The 17,759-nt window shown below is 36.4% G+C and overlaps 1 pseudogene; it reads right to left on the bottom strand.

Moving 5' to 3' along the window:
• Positions 1–8,301: 8,301 nt before the first annotated feature.
• On the bottom strand, positions 8,302–15,424 carry LOC101839280 (annotated as a pseudogene).
• Between the last annotated feature and the right edge of the window lie 2,335 nt (positions 15,425–17,759).

The following is a 17,759-nucleotide window of genomic DNA, read 5'->3' as shown; positions in this document are numbered from 1 at the left end:
CTCCTTGATACTGTCATATTTTACCATACATGTCTTACAATACATTTCTTCAATGTCCTTATAAGTGTTCTGTTGCTTTTAAGCCATAATGAACAGAATTCTTTTCTCCCTTTTGTTGTCATATTATTCCTCAATAGAATTTAGAAGCACAAATCATTTTCATGTGGATCCTAAGTTTCCAAACCCCATAAACTGTCTTATTAGATTTAGGAAATATGTGTGTGTTCATCAAATAATTTAATCAAGGGACCATGTACTCCACCCTAAAGACACTCTCCTTTCCTCCTTCTGACCTGAAGTCCTTTAATCTGTTCCAGTCACCTTCCTGTTGTCCTCTTCCCTCACACCGCATATGCTCAACTCAAATTGAAGCTTAAATTAAATTATGTCACTTTGTCTTTATTTTGTTCAAGAGAAACAGTAGAGTTTCTTGCTCAACACAGTGTGGAGTTTTAGTTTCCGGTTGTTCACTTAGGAATTAACATGATCTTAACCAGTGTCATCTTTGTCAAGTGTCTGTGCCTACAGTGAAATTATGCATTTCCCTCATTTTTCTGTTAGTATACTGAGTGTACTATTCTTAGTATGTTAAAATTGTAACTGGGCCATGGTGTATAAACTCTTAAATTATTTCCATTAGTAATATTTAATCTTGATTTTCATGTTTGCATTTATGGAAGATACTACACTGTCTATAATCCTTTCCTGGTAGATTTGTCTATTTTGGGATTGTGGGTAACAGTGAATTCATAGAATGAGCACAAAGTACGGCCACTATTATTATTTCTGAATATATTTTTGAACTATTAAAGACACTTTGGCCCTAACAATTATAAGAACAATTTATCAGTAAATACATCTGTGTCTAGACAGTCTTTGTCAATTTGTTTTAATTCCCAGATCAGTATAATCACTGATAGCTATCTTAGTTCCTATTATTCTTTAAAAATCTGTGTGTTTATGTATGTGTGTTCACCTGTGACTGTAGAATTGTACATGGAAGTCAGAGAATAAATTTGTTCATAGGTGTTGTTCCTCCTTTACCAAGTTTGAGACAGGAGTCTAGTTCTTTGCTATGTGGATCAGGCTATCTGGCCTGTGAGTACTCAGGGTTCTCCTGTATCCACCCCCATCTGCCTGCAAATGGACTGCACTTTCAGATGAGCACAGCTGCATTCAGCCATGCAGAGTCCTATGGTTACAAACTCAGATCCTCACACTTGTGTGTCAAGCACTTTGCACATGTCACAGTGACCCTACCTTAGATTATGTTCTTTCTATGTAGGGCTTTACTAACTGACTGAAATAAACCTGGACGAAGGCCGTATAAACATTGTACTATGATTGTCCTTATGAAGATGGAAGCAGAAGGCCATGCTACATGCTCCATGGTAAATCATAGCAGAGGGCATGCAGACTCTTGTCATCTCATTATGTGTTTCATAGTCCACTATGTTATTCCTCAATTCCTCTTGCTTTAAAATGTAAATGGAGCTGTAAACAACTGTAATTTGTGCTAGAGATTTAGAAGTCAAGATTGTATCACAACAAAATTACTTCATGCTATTTTGGGACTATTACTATACATTAAGATTATATTTAAATTTAGAACATTAAATTATAAAAATAGTCATTAAAAGAGACCAGTGAGATGGCTTATTGGGTAAAGGTAACTGTCACCAACTTGATAACCTGAGTTTGATCCCTGAGACCCACATTGTGATAGGAGAGTATCAAATGGTTCCTGCAAGTTTTCCTCTGAATTTATGTAGTTTCATGACATACCAATCAATAAATAAATGTAGTATTTGGTAAAAAGAAAAACTATATAAACATCTACCATTCAGAAGTAAGCTTGACTAACTCTATATTATAGTAGTTAAGATATTTTATATCTATATGTATAAAATTGCTGAGTTAATGCTGTGACATTCCATGCTTCCACGATTAAGCTCACAATTTCCAGTGTTTCTAATTAATGGTCATTCCTGTGTGTGCCTTCACTAACTTATTCTGTTTGTTTTTTCTATGAAAAGCCATGGGAAGAGTTCTTCTACGATAAACTGACTAGTTTGATAAAACATTCTGGCCCAAAGAAATGTCTATAATTGAGGGAAGTCAGGGTAGGACCATGAAGCACATGCCATGGAAGAAGACTGGGTGACTATCTTAATCACAGGTCATGCTCAGCTAGCTTTTGTATGTAGCGTAGGAGCCGCCTAGGGATAGAGCCACCCACACTTGGATGAGCCCTCCCACACCAATTCATTATCAAGACAATCACCATAAGGCAGGGCCACAGATCATATTCTGCTCTGGGCTGTTCCTCAATAAGACTCCCTTCTCATATGATTCTAGGCAATGTCGAGGTGAAAGTTAATGATAACTACAACAAATTATAGGCCATGGGTTCTTTTATGATTTGAAAAAAATGAGATATATTTGAAATGTGATAATGTATAAATATTACCTTGCCCTTTGAACCTTGAAATACAAATATTTCCTTTATACAGATCCTCATTTATGAAACAAACAATGGATGAACAATGTGTTCTGAGTGCTGAGGTAGTTGCTAAAGATAAATGGTCAATAAATAAGATTTTTCTCTTACTGACCAATTATGTATAGTCCCAAGGGAATTGCAGATATTAGATTATTAGAATAAGAGTGCTGTACTAATGTGATGCAGTGGTCTAGAGGTGGTTAAATTTGTAACAGCATGAAAATAAGTGGGAATGTATAGAGCAAAATAATAGAAAGTTGTGAGGGAGAATCAGGACTGGCTTATAAGACAAGAGGACAGAATTCCAAACAACAGGAACACTGAGAATGTGGCATGAAGATGCCATGTCAGAGACACAGATGGATATATCTGTGTCTTTCCAGCATTTATATAAAAACAATAAATTCATGTAGTCAGTTGGTTTTGTTGGCCTCACTTTGTCAAATAGTCCTTATTTCCCTTCTCAGTTGATCATTGTCAAATATGGTTCTTCTATTTCAATCTTGACTATCCAATCACATATTATATATACATCATAACATAATTATAAGTTATATCATCTATGTGTCAGATGTGTCTCTATTTTTAGGTCATCTATCATTTGTCATCTTCAAGTAGGTAACATAATTATTACAGTGCATTAAAGATGCCACAGCAGAGTTCAGATGTTGTATTGGAGGCTGAAAGGAGTATCTTGGTAGGTGTATGAGCAATATTATAAATGAACCCTAAGACTGGGTCCTAAGTTCACAGGTTTCAGATGAGTTCTGAGGTTAATCCAAACTGCAGACATGAGGTAGGTTGGTGGAGCAGTGGATACAACTGATCAGAAGACCTAAAATGACTGGAATTTTGCATCTGTTGTCTCCTTGATGTGAACACAGTAATATGAAGATGCAGGCTGATGAGGACCATCCCCATTCTCCTATTCAGGAGTGAGGGAGTTACAACTTTTTGTAGTCTGGTATGTTCGGTGAGTTCTGCAGCCTATATTGTTACACAGATGTAATATGCCCTCATGCTTGTGTGATCCTGACATACTTTAGTAAATTTGTAGGGCTTACTAAAGAAGGACATAGAAGAAGAAGAAAAATGATGAGATTGCACCTGTTCATTTGAGTCACAATCTGACAAAATCCACACAATGTCCTGAACTAATGAATGGACTCCCAGCAGGGAATCCTGTTGATTCCCCAGAAAAGGAATGAGTGGGTTCCTGGATCCCCTTGGTCTCATGTAATTTAGATGACATAGGAAAAAGTTGAAAGTTTCCCTGAATAGAATCATAAAACACTCCAGACTTGAAGATGGAATTTCCAAACTACTTTCTTTAGCATCCGACCAGCTGGCAGAGAGTTCTGCCAAATCTGAAAACGAAGTGATGCACAAACTGAAGGCATGTGTCTAGTGAGATGACCAACTAGGAACCAAACAAATTTGAAGGTGTAGATGGTGGATGGGTCCCAGAAACAAATGCCTTTGAAGGAGTACTTTCAATTCGCTGCAACCCATTTTTGCAATTGTAAGATTTACTAGCAAAGTTCAAGTCTAGATTTCAATTATCTTAAAATATTGGCAATTGGTTTTAAGATTTAATTCTATTTAATGTATGTGTACATATGTAAACATATGTGCATGGGTTTGTGCATGTGAGTGCAAGCAGAGTCCTAAAGAATGTATCAGATTCCCTGGAGCAGGGAATACTGGAGATTTTGAACCATTTGACATGGGTGCTTGGAATTGAGCTCTGGTTTTCTTCAAGAGCAGCACACACTCTTGACCAATTGAGTCACCTCTCTTGACAATTATTGTTATGAAAGTTATATGAATCCCGAACAAAACACTGCCTAGACTCATATTTAGAAATGAGACATGAGAAGAGAACCAGCTAGGGATCCAGATGTCTACAGACATGAACTATCACAACAGCCCTCCAGAGAAAACAGAGGTTCTTCATGCACAACCAAGAAGTGATAAATTGTGGGATGAGACCCTTGTAATTGAAAAAGCCCAAAATATTAAACACCCTGTGTTGACACTGTACACCCTGCCTTAAGGTCTTCCGTCTCCAACTGCCTATCTTTATCAAGTCAGATTTACTCTGCTCCCACGTGCACAAACACTAATAATCCTACTAGTAAATGGTGGAGATAGTTAGCCTTTCTCAGAAATGTGTATCATTTGTGGTTTAACATTTTTATCTTTCCAAAATATTATTTAAGGAACACACTTGTCTGACTCTTTTTACTTTAAGATATTTTCACCCATAAATAGCGCTACCATATATTCTTATTGGAGAGTTTTCTTGATAAGACTTTGTAAATGCGCCAACGGGAACAGAACACAGCTGCCAGGATCTGTGTAACTAGAATGACAGAAGCACATTTATTTTTGAGTGGTTTATTGGATAGAAGTCAAACACTATATTGACTTGGCTCTAGGAGAGATTCACTTACGCGCCCTGTAGGATATTATGCTCTCTTGGAAAACACCATGTGCTAACTCCTTTCCCTTGGGATGGAAGTCTATCCTGCCTGAGCTGAAGGGTGGACATGATAACCCAACAGGTATTTTTCTAACTATGCATATTATGATTTAAGATGAATAGACAGTTAGTGTTTTTATGTATTTCATTTAAAAATTATTTTCGATAAATCGTCTTAAATATATCCAATAAGCATACATCTTTGCTTTAACATATGCAGTGTTGAATTTCTGCAGTCTTCTGAAAAATGTCTCCCAGTTATGTTTGGCTTTGTTATAAGGTCTTCAGGGAGAAAAGCCAGGATCCTATGCATTTCACAGAGGATGTCAGCTTTACTTCAGTTTGTGGAGGACAGTATTTTCTCGGTGCATGTGGCCACTGGTATGTATCCCTATGTTTTTTATCATAATTTAATTGACTCCATAATTTACAAACATTGTAATAACCTATAACTTCACTTATAAAATTTAATAAGCAATGATGAAACACAAATGAGGATGCTTTGCAATTTAATTTCTGCTGCATACTTTTCCTTGATAAAATATATTTGTTATTAAAACCAGCCTTGAATTTTCTAAGTTAAAATATAATTATTTTGCAAATCTTAGCACATATATAGTACAATTAAGCATTCATGAATATGATAATCTACTAAGTTTGCATCAATTTCTTTTCTCTATGATTTTAGGCACATGGATTTAGTATTTTTGTTATGAAAGTTATTCTTTTGGTGGAGGACAGGACATAGAATGGGTTGCCTCCAAAAGGCAGAAAAGTGGAGACTTTATTCTTTTTATCACCAGAAGACCCCACTCTCACATCAGTGTGAACAGAGCTCAGCATAAGTCTGTGAGAATAATGAAGGTTCTTACACCACTCATGTTCCTAGAAAAATCCATCCTGAGTTTAAAATGGAGTTGATGACAAGCATCTCTCAAGACTCGTGACTCTGTCTTTCTGGAACAATGGAGAATTGTGGTCCAGGTCTTCCCTGTGTGGCATCTGGCAGTCTTTGTGGAAAGTCTGGATACTTCACAATGGAAGTGTTGAACAGCTCTTCACCCAAACCAAACAGTGCACCTCCTTAGAGGGGGTATGCTCCTTTCAGAAAAACCTGAGTTGGAGGATGGCTCTTCAGACCCATTGCATTGTCTATAACAGTCACCCACCTCCACTAAAATACAACACAATCTCCTTTTCTACATAGTTTTAGCCCTGAGTTTATTTGGAGAATTGGTTTCCTGTTAAACAGCCCTTCATCTGGTCCACCAGAAACTTACTTCTAAGGTCCCAGTCATGCTTTCCAGGGGTCCCTCTATGAGTTCTGGAACTTTGTTCAATATGTGATCTTATTCTAATATGTACAGAGTCTTTTCTTTGCAAGGGCAACCAAAACTAAAGCTGAAATTTAAAATGTGGCGTTTCTAAACCTAGAACACAACTATTGAGTAGAAACCTCCTTCAGAGACAAAAGCAAATCTAGTAATAAGAAGAGTGTTGGGATGGACTGTAGTACATGACTGAGACTGCTCTAACCTGAATTTTTGAAACTTCATAGAAAATTATGATTTCTCATTCTAATCTTTGACTCTTATTCCACCTAGTCTATGAAATTCTCCTCATTAACCTGCCTTAAACTATATACTTTGAGAACACCTTATGTGTATTCTGTCTGAAGCAGACACATGGAAATAATTTGAGAATATTGCTTATTAACTATTGTGCTATGATAACATCAAGTTGAAAATGTTATTCCTGGCTAGCATGGGATGCTTCATAGAGGCAAAGGAAGGTGTTTGACTCCTTCAACCAAGCTACTCCTATTTTAAGTCTTTGCCGAGTTGTAGACACCCATCAGCACTTCTGTGTCATTTCTATGCCTTCTAACTCTTTTTGCCTCTAGTTTCACCTTCAACTTTCAGTTCAGAATAGTTACCTAGGTATAAAAATATAGGCAGATTCAACTACTGATTAAATATTAGAAAATGTCTATTATAACCAAGTATGCAGACAAAATAAGACCATATTCAGACAACTTTTTGTATCAAAGAATCACTATGTATTACTTCAAAGATGTGATAAATTGTTCATCTTGGTAGCTAACAAGCATTGCAGTTTTACGATTCTGGAAATCAGTAGTTGGCAACATCTAGACTGTTTTAGAACCTGAACTATAAGATGCAAATGAGAATATATGTGAAAACATCTTAATGGTTACAAAGACATCAGACATAAAGCTTATATGGCACATAAATCGCCAAAATGCTTCTGTGCTCTTTAAATATATTTTATTCACATGTGTAGTGGTTGACCTTCCTTAATCACCAGACTCAACACATGAATCAAAATAAATACATTTTTCCGTTTCCTGTTAGACATTTCATCATTATAGTCGGAAAGTAACTAATAACTGAGCCAGCTACGCAACACCCTCTGCAGCCATATGCACTGTGAAAATGCTCACTGGGATGTTTGTCAGAATTATGAAAGTGATGCTCATTCAACATTGGAGAAGGGATTCTAGCCATGGTCATCACCTTATATGCATAAGCATTGCAAGATACATTTGATGTCCTATTTTACTTCATTATTATTACAGAATTTCCAAGCCAATTTTAATTTCCCACAAGATGCACATCAATAGCAAATGCTTTCAATACATTAGGGAAAATAAGCAATAAGATAATTTATGAATTTTTCATATTTCCCAAAACGTAATGACTAAGTACAGGACTTGAAGACATAAACTCTAAGGACTATGTTACAATTTGTAAACTTCTGTCTTTAAGATCAATGGCATCAGAAATCCCGTTTTATTTTGGAGATATTAAGACTAAAACTTATCACAGCATGGCCAAATGCAGTAGTCAACTTATTAATATTTTACATACATTGCTATGTGTATTCTGTTGTCCACATGCATTGGAAGCATCTTTACCCACTGAGCCATCATAGTGGCCTAACAAAGATTTCTTACCAGCAAGGAAAAATCACACACATAGTCCTCCAGGCTGGGGACATAGCTCAACAATACAATGCATGGTGTACACTTACTATGTGCAAGTACTTGGGCTCAATCATGAGCATCAAAACCAAACTCTTTTAACTCTGAACAGTTGAAACACATGGTCAGGTGCTGTCCTGCAGTCACCCAACACTTCGCTGGTCAGCTCTTCTCAAGCCCTCCAGCATAAATAAACACAATAATGATACTCTACTGACCAGCATAATCCAGTCAGACAAACAGTAGACACAATCCGGTCAGACCTATGTCTTTGTGAAAGTTTTTATTAAATTATTTACAGGGCAATATTCAGCCTCCAGATTCGGCTGCTAAGACCCTGTTATGCACAGGTACTGGCTGGTGCATAAAAGGTGGTTCTGATTCCCACCCTTCTTTTCTGAGATGGGAGTGGTGAGCAGAATTTGTCTTATGGTTCCATGATATTCATGTGGGCAGGCAGAGGCTTCCTAGGGCCAATCTTACCATTTGAGTTCCAGCACAACATGACCTTTGCTTCGATGCTTGGCATACCATGTCTGAGCAGCACATGGCACACAACAGTGTCGACATAGACATTAACAGGGTCTCACTGTGCATCATCAGATCATCCACAAACTTCATGGTCTTGGCACTCTTGCCTTGAAGCTCCCAGACACCACAGCCCCAAAGTCCTTGGCCCCATTTTCCATAATGAACTTCAACACACCATAACAGGCCCTCATACAGCAAGCCCTTCTAGTGGTTTGTAAAGTAGACTCTGTGTGGCACATAGACCTCTTGAAGTCACCTTTTCTACATAAAGTGCTACACTCATAATATTATAATAATTTAATACACCATTAGGTCCTTACCTTAGTCTATGGTCAGGATAATTCACTTCTCATAAGGTTAAAGGTGATAGGAGATCATCATCGTGAGCATTTTGAAAATCCAGATCAGGAAAGAAAACAGAGAAATAGGATCATGTCTGTCACAGGTAGAATCTATTCCTGCCTCTGAGTATGCATATGCAGCATTCACAGGCATGATTCCCCAACTCACACTCAAGGTACCTGATCCACTTTTAAATAAACACCTGGGATCACTTCCATGAGTGATTAATAGCTTTAATGACAATATTATGATGTCAAAATTGCTATAATTTATTAAACGCAAACATTTATTTCTATTTTTTCATTAAAATATATCACAATACTAATGCTTGGGTATGTAGTGAGTGGGGGTGGGGGTGGAGTTGTACATCTACAACCAAGATGATTACTTGAAATTTTGTAGCTTGTAACTAAGGAATATGTAGAAAACTGATATTATTCGCTGGCTAGAATATCATCAAGAGAGTGGCTCTGTGGTCTAAAAGCTAAGCCTTTGTAATTATTCATGTGGTATCCTTTCAAACACACTACTGGAATTGCATAGTACAATAAAATGGCTTTACTCAAATTGTTATCTATTTGCATTCACTACACTTCTACATTAAATAAGAAGTTATTTCCTGAAGTTCATTTTACAGAGGACCACTTACTCTTTCTATGGTTACTTTAGTAATATTAGTAAACTCTATTTTACTGTTACAGCTATGCTCACAAGCATTTAAATCATACATTAAAATGGCATTAAGTTTCACTTATTTTCAAATTACTTTTATTATGTGGGTTTTTGGAGTGGGATTGATCATCCACAGTCTTCAGCATTCATTCAGTGCCCATCTTTGTTGTTCATAAGCTTAGACATTATTTTCACTAGTTTTCATGTGCATTTTGTTGCAATGCCCACGCTTCCCATCAAGGTCAATTCTGAGCTTACACTTAGTGTATTTCACACAATAATACATTTCTCAGAGAAATATAGGTAAGGTTGTCTGTCTAGATGTTTCATTTCATGCTTGGCATTCCAGAGAGCTGTAAGTCAAATGCTGCACCTGTCCAGAATCACAAGTGTGGGGGAGTCAGGAAAGTCTGTGATTTGAAGGCCACTGTAACTGAGAATTTGAGAGCAGAGCCACCTAGAAAATGCTAGCACCTAGGGAGCATATGTAAGGTGTGGCAATGTGTAGCCATGATGTGTACATTCTCTCCCTTAATTTTCACCTACTGTCTAGGGTTGATCACCCTGATGACCACACTGCCTCTTGCAGGTCAGTAGAGCTGCAGGGAGTGACTAGAGTGTCCTTTGGTACTGGTATCTACTCCCCACCCTCTGCCCCGGCAGTGAATTATACTGTGTTGTTTTCAGCATTCTGTATATCTATGTGAAAACAATTAAGATCTAATTTATTCAGTAGTGTTCAAGTCCAAAGGGACATATTCACTGAATCACAGTAGATGTCTTCATTTTCTGCCTCCCAGAATATACCTTTGAATTGCTTTGTCACAAGCATAGCAGAAAAGAAAAGTGCCCTTTTGGTTATTCTAAAACCTAGATGATCTTTGACTATCTCTCCCCACTGCTAATTAACCATGCTCACTATAAGGGACCTCAATTCTTTTAGAAGTAATGGATGACAAGTGCTGTCCTTAGAAAAAAGGAGTTACCAAGCATGGTGGTGCATGTCACATTGGTGTCCTGGACAGTTCTGTGTTGGTTCTGTATCTCTGTGTGTGGCGTAGAGAAAGCCAAAGATCTTGCATTCAATATGAGGATCCCTGAGGCCCAGAGTTTAGACCAGATAAAAGAGATATGACAACCAGGCCACAGGCTCGTAAATCGGTGACATCACTGGGTCATGCTCACTGAAAATAGTATCAATCTTGCAAAAGCCACGGTATTTTATTAAACATTACATAGAAGACTTACATTTTTAGAACTCCACATACACAGAGTGATGGGTCACAGAAAAATTCACTCTTGGCACAATTCTATGCTTGTCTTTCTACAGTGTGTGTGTGTGTGTGTGTGTGTGTGTGTGTGTGTGTGTGTGTGTTCATCTGCATTATGTGTATGTGCATGTCTTCAAATATATATATATTTTTTTCAGTAATCATATAAGATCATCCTTATGCAACACTCGAGGGTTTTTTTCTTGCAAAGAAAGTTAATAAACATTAGCGTATATACTGTGTTTTGACATCTGCATGATATCCTTCCTCAGATGGACCTCTCTGAGAAAAGCCAAACAGACACTCAAAAGGTGTGTCCCACTTATGATACAGCTATACTTTAGTCCAACAGATTGATAATTATAATTAACTACCACAATGCACATTAGTTACAAAACACATGGGTTTCTTTGTGATGTCCTTGTGCATGTATGTACCCTCTTTGATCACATTCAGTCCTGCATTCTCTCTCTCGACAACCTTTTCCCATTGCTCTCCCAGCTTCTGCTATAAGGTTTCATGTGTTCAAGCAGACATTGCATGTCTATTTTTGAATTTCACTTACTTTATAGAAATCAGAGTCTTAGCTTCCATTCATATATATATATATATGTATATATATATATATATATATATAATTTTTCCAGAATGTTTTTCCTCTGAATCTTTAGTTTGCATGCTTTGGGGACTTCTCCATTGTTTTTAGAGCCTTCATCTTATGAGAAGACAGCTCTCGGGCTTAAAATGCAACTTTCCATCCTGCCATATGAGTATTTAGGCTAAATCTAGGGAATACTATGATAGTATGATATTAAGAAGAAAAAAAGCCATTAGTTTTAACCATATTGACAAAATACAATAAAGCAACATATCTCCATCACCCTACAATACTGAGTTTTATCCAAGCCAAACAGTCATTATTTTTAAGTCACAGGAATCTTAAAATATAATCTCCATGTGTTATTAAATTCCGTACACTATAGGCATGATCAGAAAAGAGCGAAACTGCAGAATCCACCACAAGTTCTCTGTCCCACTTTACTTCATGTTTGGGGATCATTTATCTGCCACTAGTTGGAGAGTGGCCTAATGCTGTGACAGATTTTCCATCTCTAACCTGTGGCTTCTGGGGACCTCTGGAAGCACTAGGGGACAGATGGTGCGTATCTATAGTCATATGGGAAACCAGCTGGACTGCCTAAAGATTTATGATCAATTATCTATGCTCAAAGGCTGTGCACCTATTGAACAATGGCTCTGTCTGGTTCGTGCTGAAATCAAGCACCCAGAAATTGTAGCATTCCTTTGTCAGTTGGAAGAGCTATTAGCTCAAATTACAAAAAAAGTTCATGCCTAAAATGGATTCCAGTTTAAGATAAGATTAATAAATGTTTTGAGAGTCATTTTAATCCTTTAACACAAAGCTCACCCACGGACACAAACATACTCACAGCACAAATAGAAACAGGACATACATAAACATGCTCATACTTTGTATTGCCTAAATAAATCTCTTCAGCTCGTTGAATGAAAGTACTTTATTTTCATAATCATTTCTTCTGTGTGGGACACCCTGAGAAAATATTTCAGAAGTGCAATTTTTATTATTTTTTTAAAAATAAAACATTTTATTTTCCAAATGGTAAAATCAAATTAGAAATTTCAAAGTAGTCCTATCTTCACATATCCCTCCTATGACTTTTTTTAGTAATTTGATTTTGGTTTCTGTTTTGTTTTATTGATTACTCTGTAATTCTCTGTTACTGAGTCAATGGCTGGTATCTTTGGGAAAAGCATATTCTCTTAAGTATTCAATGATGGAAGGATGAGTTTGTTTATAGGTAATTGTTTTTATATTTTGTGTCTACCATCAATTATTCACATTCCTATTCTGCTTCTTCCACGAAGAGTTTAAGAATCTCTGCATTACTCTTGCTACTTTGAGTAACATTCTTAGTCATTAGTATGTCATTCGAACACTTTCTATCTAGAAAATATTACTTGTTTTGCAAGAATAAAAATTCCCAAGGCTATTGTTGAGAAAGAGACTCATAAAAATAATGGAAATATTATGAGTAAATCAGAAATAGCAAATTAACTTGACTTCATCTTTTCCTTAGAAATCATAAAGAAAACATTTAGTCATTGTAGAGTATCAACAATTATGTTAGAATTATGTGCTTCTTCAGATTTATTGTATTAGAAATAAAAATGTACTAGCAACCACATCCTGCTTTCTAACAGAATCCTTACAGGTAGACAATTGCAGCCCAGAAACTAGTGGGCACACAAAACTACATTAAGTCACGCTGATTGTTTTATATTACATATGCAGATTCTCTTGTTTTATTTTATTAATGAATCTATAGTAAAAGTACTTAATTAAAATTCACTGGGAAAGCTTTGGATGGAATTGGTTTATACAAAATAATAGAGCAATCAATAGTCGTCTATGCTCTGTCTATTTTAGCCAAAAAGAAAAATTCCTAGCCTTAATTAGGATTTCTTATAAATTTTTCAGTTGTTATTTCCAGAATAAAAAGCTTTATTTTATATCCAAAGCAATATCAATTGGCAAATTATTTGCTTACACATCAAGATCAAGCTTTACATATGGAAAATTTATTTTAATAGGTTTAATTTAATAACACAATTTCAAAGATCCCATTCTCAAATCCCACATATAATTATTGATATATTATATACATGTTAAGTACATTACAAATTGTTTTAGATTTTTTTCAGATATGCATATTGTCTGATTTCTGATATTTCACTAGGAAGCCAAAAATATACTCCAAATGCTTGAAGCCAGTATTGTCTTTAATATATAAATGGCTGAAATCAATATACAGCATTCACTTGCTTTCCACAGGAAGTAAGAGAGTGCAAGAAGCGAGTGTTTGAAAATATGTGCACAGATGGTGCATGTCACTAAAGCTACTGCCGTCAAATTTATAAAAGCAATGAAAACCCAATGCTCTCATTCTATTTTTAAAATTTTAGTTTTCCAGTAACTTCAGTTTTTATATAAGAGCTTTTATTTCTAATTTTAATAATGTTTTTATTCATTCTTTGAAAGATTTATTTAGTATATTTTGATCATATTCACCCCCACCCCACACACAATTTTTCCAGTTGCTACTCCACCCCCCTACACAGTCAACTTCATGTTCTCTCTCTCTTAAGGAAACAAACCATGGAGTGCAGTTTGGAATTTACATTACACAACATTTTATCACAAGAAAAATTTGACAAAAATAGCAGTTTCTCTGTCATTGATTTATTTCTTCTCTTCTTATATGTAGATTGTTACATGGTGTAGATTGTTATGTTGGAGAGCGACAAAAAGCAGTGAATCTCAGATTATTATTGATGAGACTGCTAATCTGTTGTGACTCCTGGGCCCTTAGCCAAATCCCAGAGCCCCCCTACATTTGTTAGTATCGAAAGAACAGTATAGATTCAGAAAGCCTATACTGTGCATTGTAAGGCAGGATTTTTCCATTGGAAAATAAATAATTTGAGCATATTTATTCAATGGGTAAATACAATTGCCTTCATACAAAACCCATCAGCCTCCATACTGTTGTGTAGGGAACACAGGTCAAACACAGCCTTCAGACCTGTAAAGTATTTTGAAATTGTCATGCTGTGAGGTTACTCATTAAATACCCATGCCTTATTTAATAATAAAACATAGTCTGTGCTTGCCTTTAGAATTTCAGAATAGGGTAATTATATTTTGTAGATTCTTGTAAAATTTAATATGGAAAAGCTTTAGTTTTGAATTGCCACTTTGTCTTTATCCTTAATGCCACAGTCAGACCAATGAAATAAGCAAATCCAGTAATTCAGACCTTGTGTTACAGCATTTTAAAATCACGGTTAAAAGCACAACGGCTAAGCATAGACATTGTTCAAACTCATATGAAAGATGAAGTTGGAATGTGAGGCTCGTATCTATTTACACGCTTTGAGTAAAATCAGACATAATGAGTTCCCCACTGTCATTAAAATATATGAGAAGTGATTTAATTGTTCTGGGGGCTCCCAGCCCGATGGTTATCTTGGAATTGCAGCTCAGACAAAGCATATTTATCATGCACCATAACAAGTGAGCCCATAAATCTACACAGAAGAGCCATCTAAGTCACCAGGCAGTAAATAATCCCAGGCCTCAGGAATTTCAGAATCCCCACTTCTTCAATGAATGAAGATGGAATCCATAAGAGTGGTAGCTGAGTGCAATTTAATGATCTACAATAGAGATGGTGGACTGAAGGATTATGGGAGTAAATTTTCAATGGACTCCAGAGTTTAATAGTTTGTTTTTGGAATAAAATGAATATTTTATATGTTTGAAAAATATAGAAACATGATCTAGGGCAGAAAGGGATCTCCAGTGTACTAAGAGAGTCTGTGAATGTCTTATGTTTGCCCCAAATTGAGTGAATAGATAAGATGGTTCAGAATTAACAACAATGTCAAAATTTAAAATTTGAATGCATCTGTAAGATTTATATTCTAATTTAAACTAAAATGAGTTGATTTGACAGCACGGGTCCCTCACCAGCACATGGGGACAGGCTGCTGCAGCGAGAAGACAACTCCATCTTAGCTTTGCCACCATCCAGATCCCTGTGAGTGATGGAGCCCTGCTGAGCGTCATCTTGGCCATCATCTTGATGGGCTTTTTCATGCTTCTTCCCTCTAGGCTCATGACACTGATCTCCACTTTTGCTTGCTACTCATTCAGTGTTAATCAAATTTTCCTGAAACAGTCTGATATGTGGGAAGGGTAGGTATATTTCTATAAATGGAGGGATATGACTGAATGTAACTCTTATTGTTAGACAGTGTTCTTGCTTTGTTTATAGTGCATGTGGTATACAAAGTCCTTCTAATCTGGCACAGTGGTTGTACCTGTTATCCAAGCCTTCTGTGTGCTGAGCCAGGAATTAATCTTGTGAAAATAGCAAGTTTGAGACTAGATCAGAGTACTAAGTGAACTCTAGGCCAGACTTGGATATACATGAGGACCATGTCTTACTATATCCAGAAGCCAATAAATCCTATCAAAACCAGGAAATATACAAATAACCATGATCACCATGTATTATTTCTAATGGACTCACTTCACATTTCATTATCTGCATTTTTAGATTATTTTAAGACTATTTTCTCTTAGGGAAACACATTCTGCATGAGTCCAGTGGTCTTTGCACTTCTTATTGAGTTGTCTTGGCCTGCTTATGGAAAACACATTTTTAAAAGAGATTAGTTAGCCAAGGGAGGTTTACATATCTTTCTTGACATTCATTTTATTATTGTTTTTAATAGAATTTTATACACAAATATTGTGTTTATTTCATTTTAACCCATACTTTTCTCCCTTCAGCCTTTCTTGTGTCCACTTGACTGTCTCTTAATCAATATATTATCAATATAGTACCTCTTCTGGTATATTGAATGAGAGTTTCACATACTTTACACTTCACAATTAAAGACCTATAGACTTATTGAATACTAGCTCATATTCATTTACTATTTTAGCAGTTTGGTACACACTTATATCACACAAAATTATATATATATGTATATATATATGCATGTGTATACACACATTATTTACTTATTTATCTTCCATTACTCTCTGTTATTCCCTCCCTCTCCTTCTGAACACCAGTCTTCTCAAATGGTCTCTATCCTAATTTCATGATTTCATGTGTACTGGTTTTTAATTTACTGAGCTCAGAGTTGTATTCATCAGCACAGGTGGGACCTGGTCAATTCACCAGTGATATCCTACTTAAGATAATAGCATCCCTTCCACCCAAAAGTTCTTTAGGGAAGAATATTGTCTCATTGCCTGAGGGACCCAATATTGCGAAGTTCTGGGTTTATGACTATGGTGGACAAAGTTATATCCTGTCCAGGGGCTAGTTTCTCATACCACTCCACCCCCTCTTCCAGATCTTTCATTTCTTCCAAAGTCTCTTGTGAAATGTGCCTTTACAAGATCTGATTGAGAACAGACTTGGTTGTCCATCTGAATTGATGGTAAGACCCTATTGCTGAAGACACCACACACGTTGGCCACAGGAATTGGAGAAATTAAGCTGGGCCTGGAAGGGAAACTTTCTATCTACTGGCTAGCTTTCATAATACTTAAAGTGCTATGTAGGCTTCTAGGGCAGAAAATTCATCAATTGTCTTATGAGCCTTGAACTCTTCAAATTACACTAATGACTGTTAAAGTAAGATATGGCCATTCATGAAATGGTGGCATAAATATTATGGGGTAACCAAATCCTTTTTTTATTGGACTAAAGACCTACTCCATGAGATAAAATTCATAACTAGTACTACAATTGTGTCCAAGAACATATACTTGGGAGTTCAGAGGCCCTAGACACAAATCTACCAATATTGTTAGGCTAAATTGATAGAGTAGTGAACTCCATTCTAAATAGGTATCTCTATACTTATTGATCAATGCATTTCTCAATTCTGATCAGAGAAGTTTCTTCCTTCTGTGAATGCGGCTTACTACAGAAAGTCACAACTGATCACAGTGCAGTGAATAGGTAGGTGTTTGCAAAGGGCTAAGCCCTAAATCGTAAAATAATAACACTCACTATCTCCAAGACTCAGTGGACTTAACAGGAGAGGAGACAGAAAAAAATGTTAGAGCCAGAGATATGACAAGACTGGAACAAAACAATATCATCAGGACCTGACAGAACCCTTGTACTCATGAACTAAATGTAGCAATGGTTGCCTTCACAAGGTCAAGTCAAGCAATGTTTCAGCATAGACAGAGAAAGATAGGATCTCCGAGACTATCTGAAGGGTAATTGACTGTTGATGTCTGCCAGGAAAAAAGGAGTTGACTTTCTTCAGAGGAGTGGTCTCTGGTAGGTTGTCCATGATCCAGTAGGTGGCTCT

Source organism: Mesocricetus auratus, unplaced genomic scaffold (genome assembly GCF_017639785.1).
Source record: "Mesocricetus auratus isolate SY011 unplaced genomic scaffold, BCM_Maur_2.0 Super-Scaffold_100011, whole genome shotgun sequence".
Classification (NCBI taxonomy): domain Eukaryota; kingdom Metazoa; phylum Chordata; class Mammalia; order Rodentia; family Cricetidae; genus Mesocricetus; species Mesocricetus auratus.
Note: the sequence above shows the minus strand (reverse complement) of the source record. Positions and strands in the feature narration are given on the sequence as shown.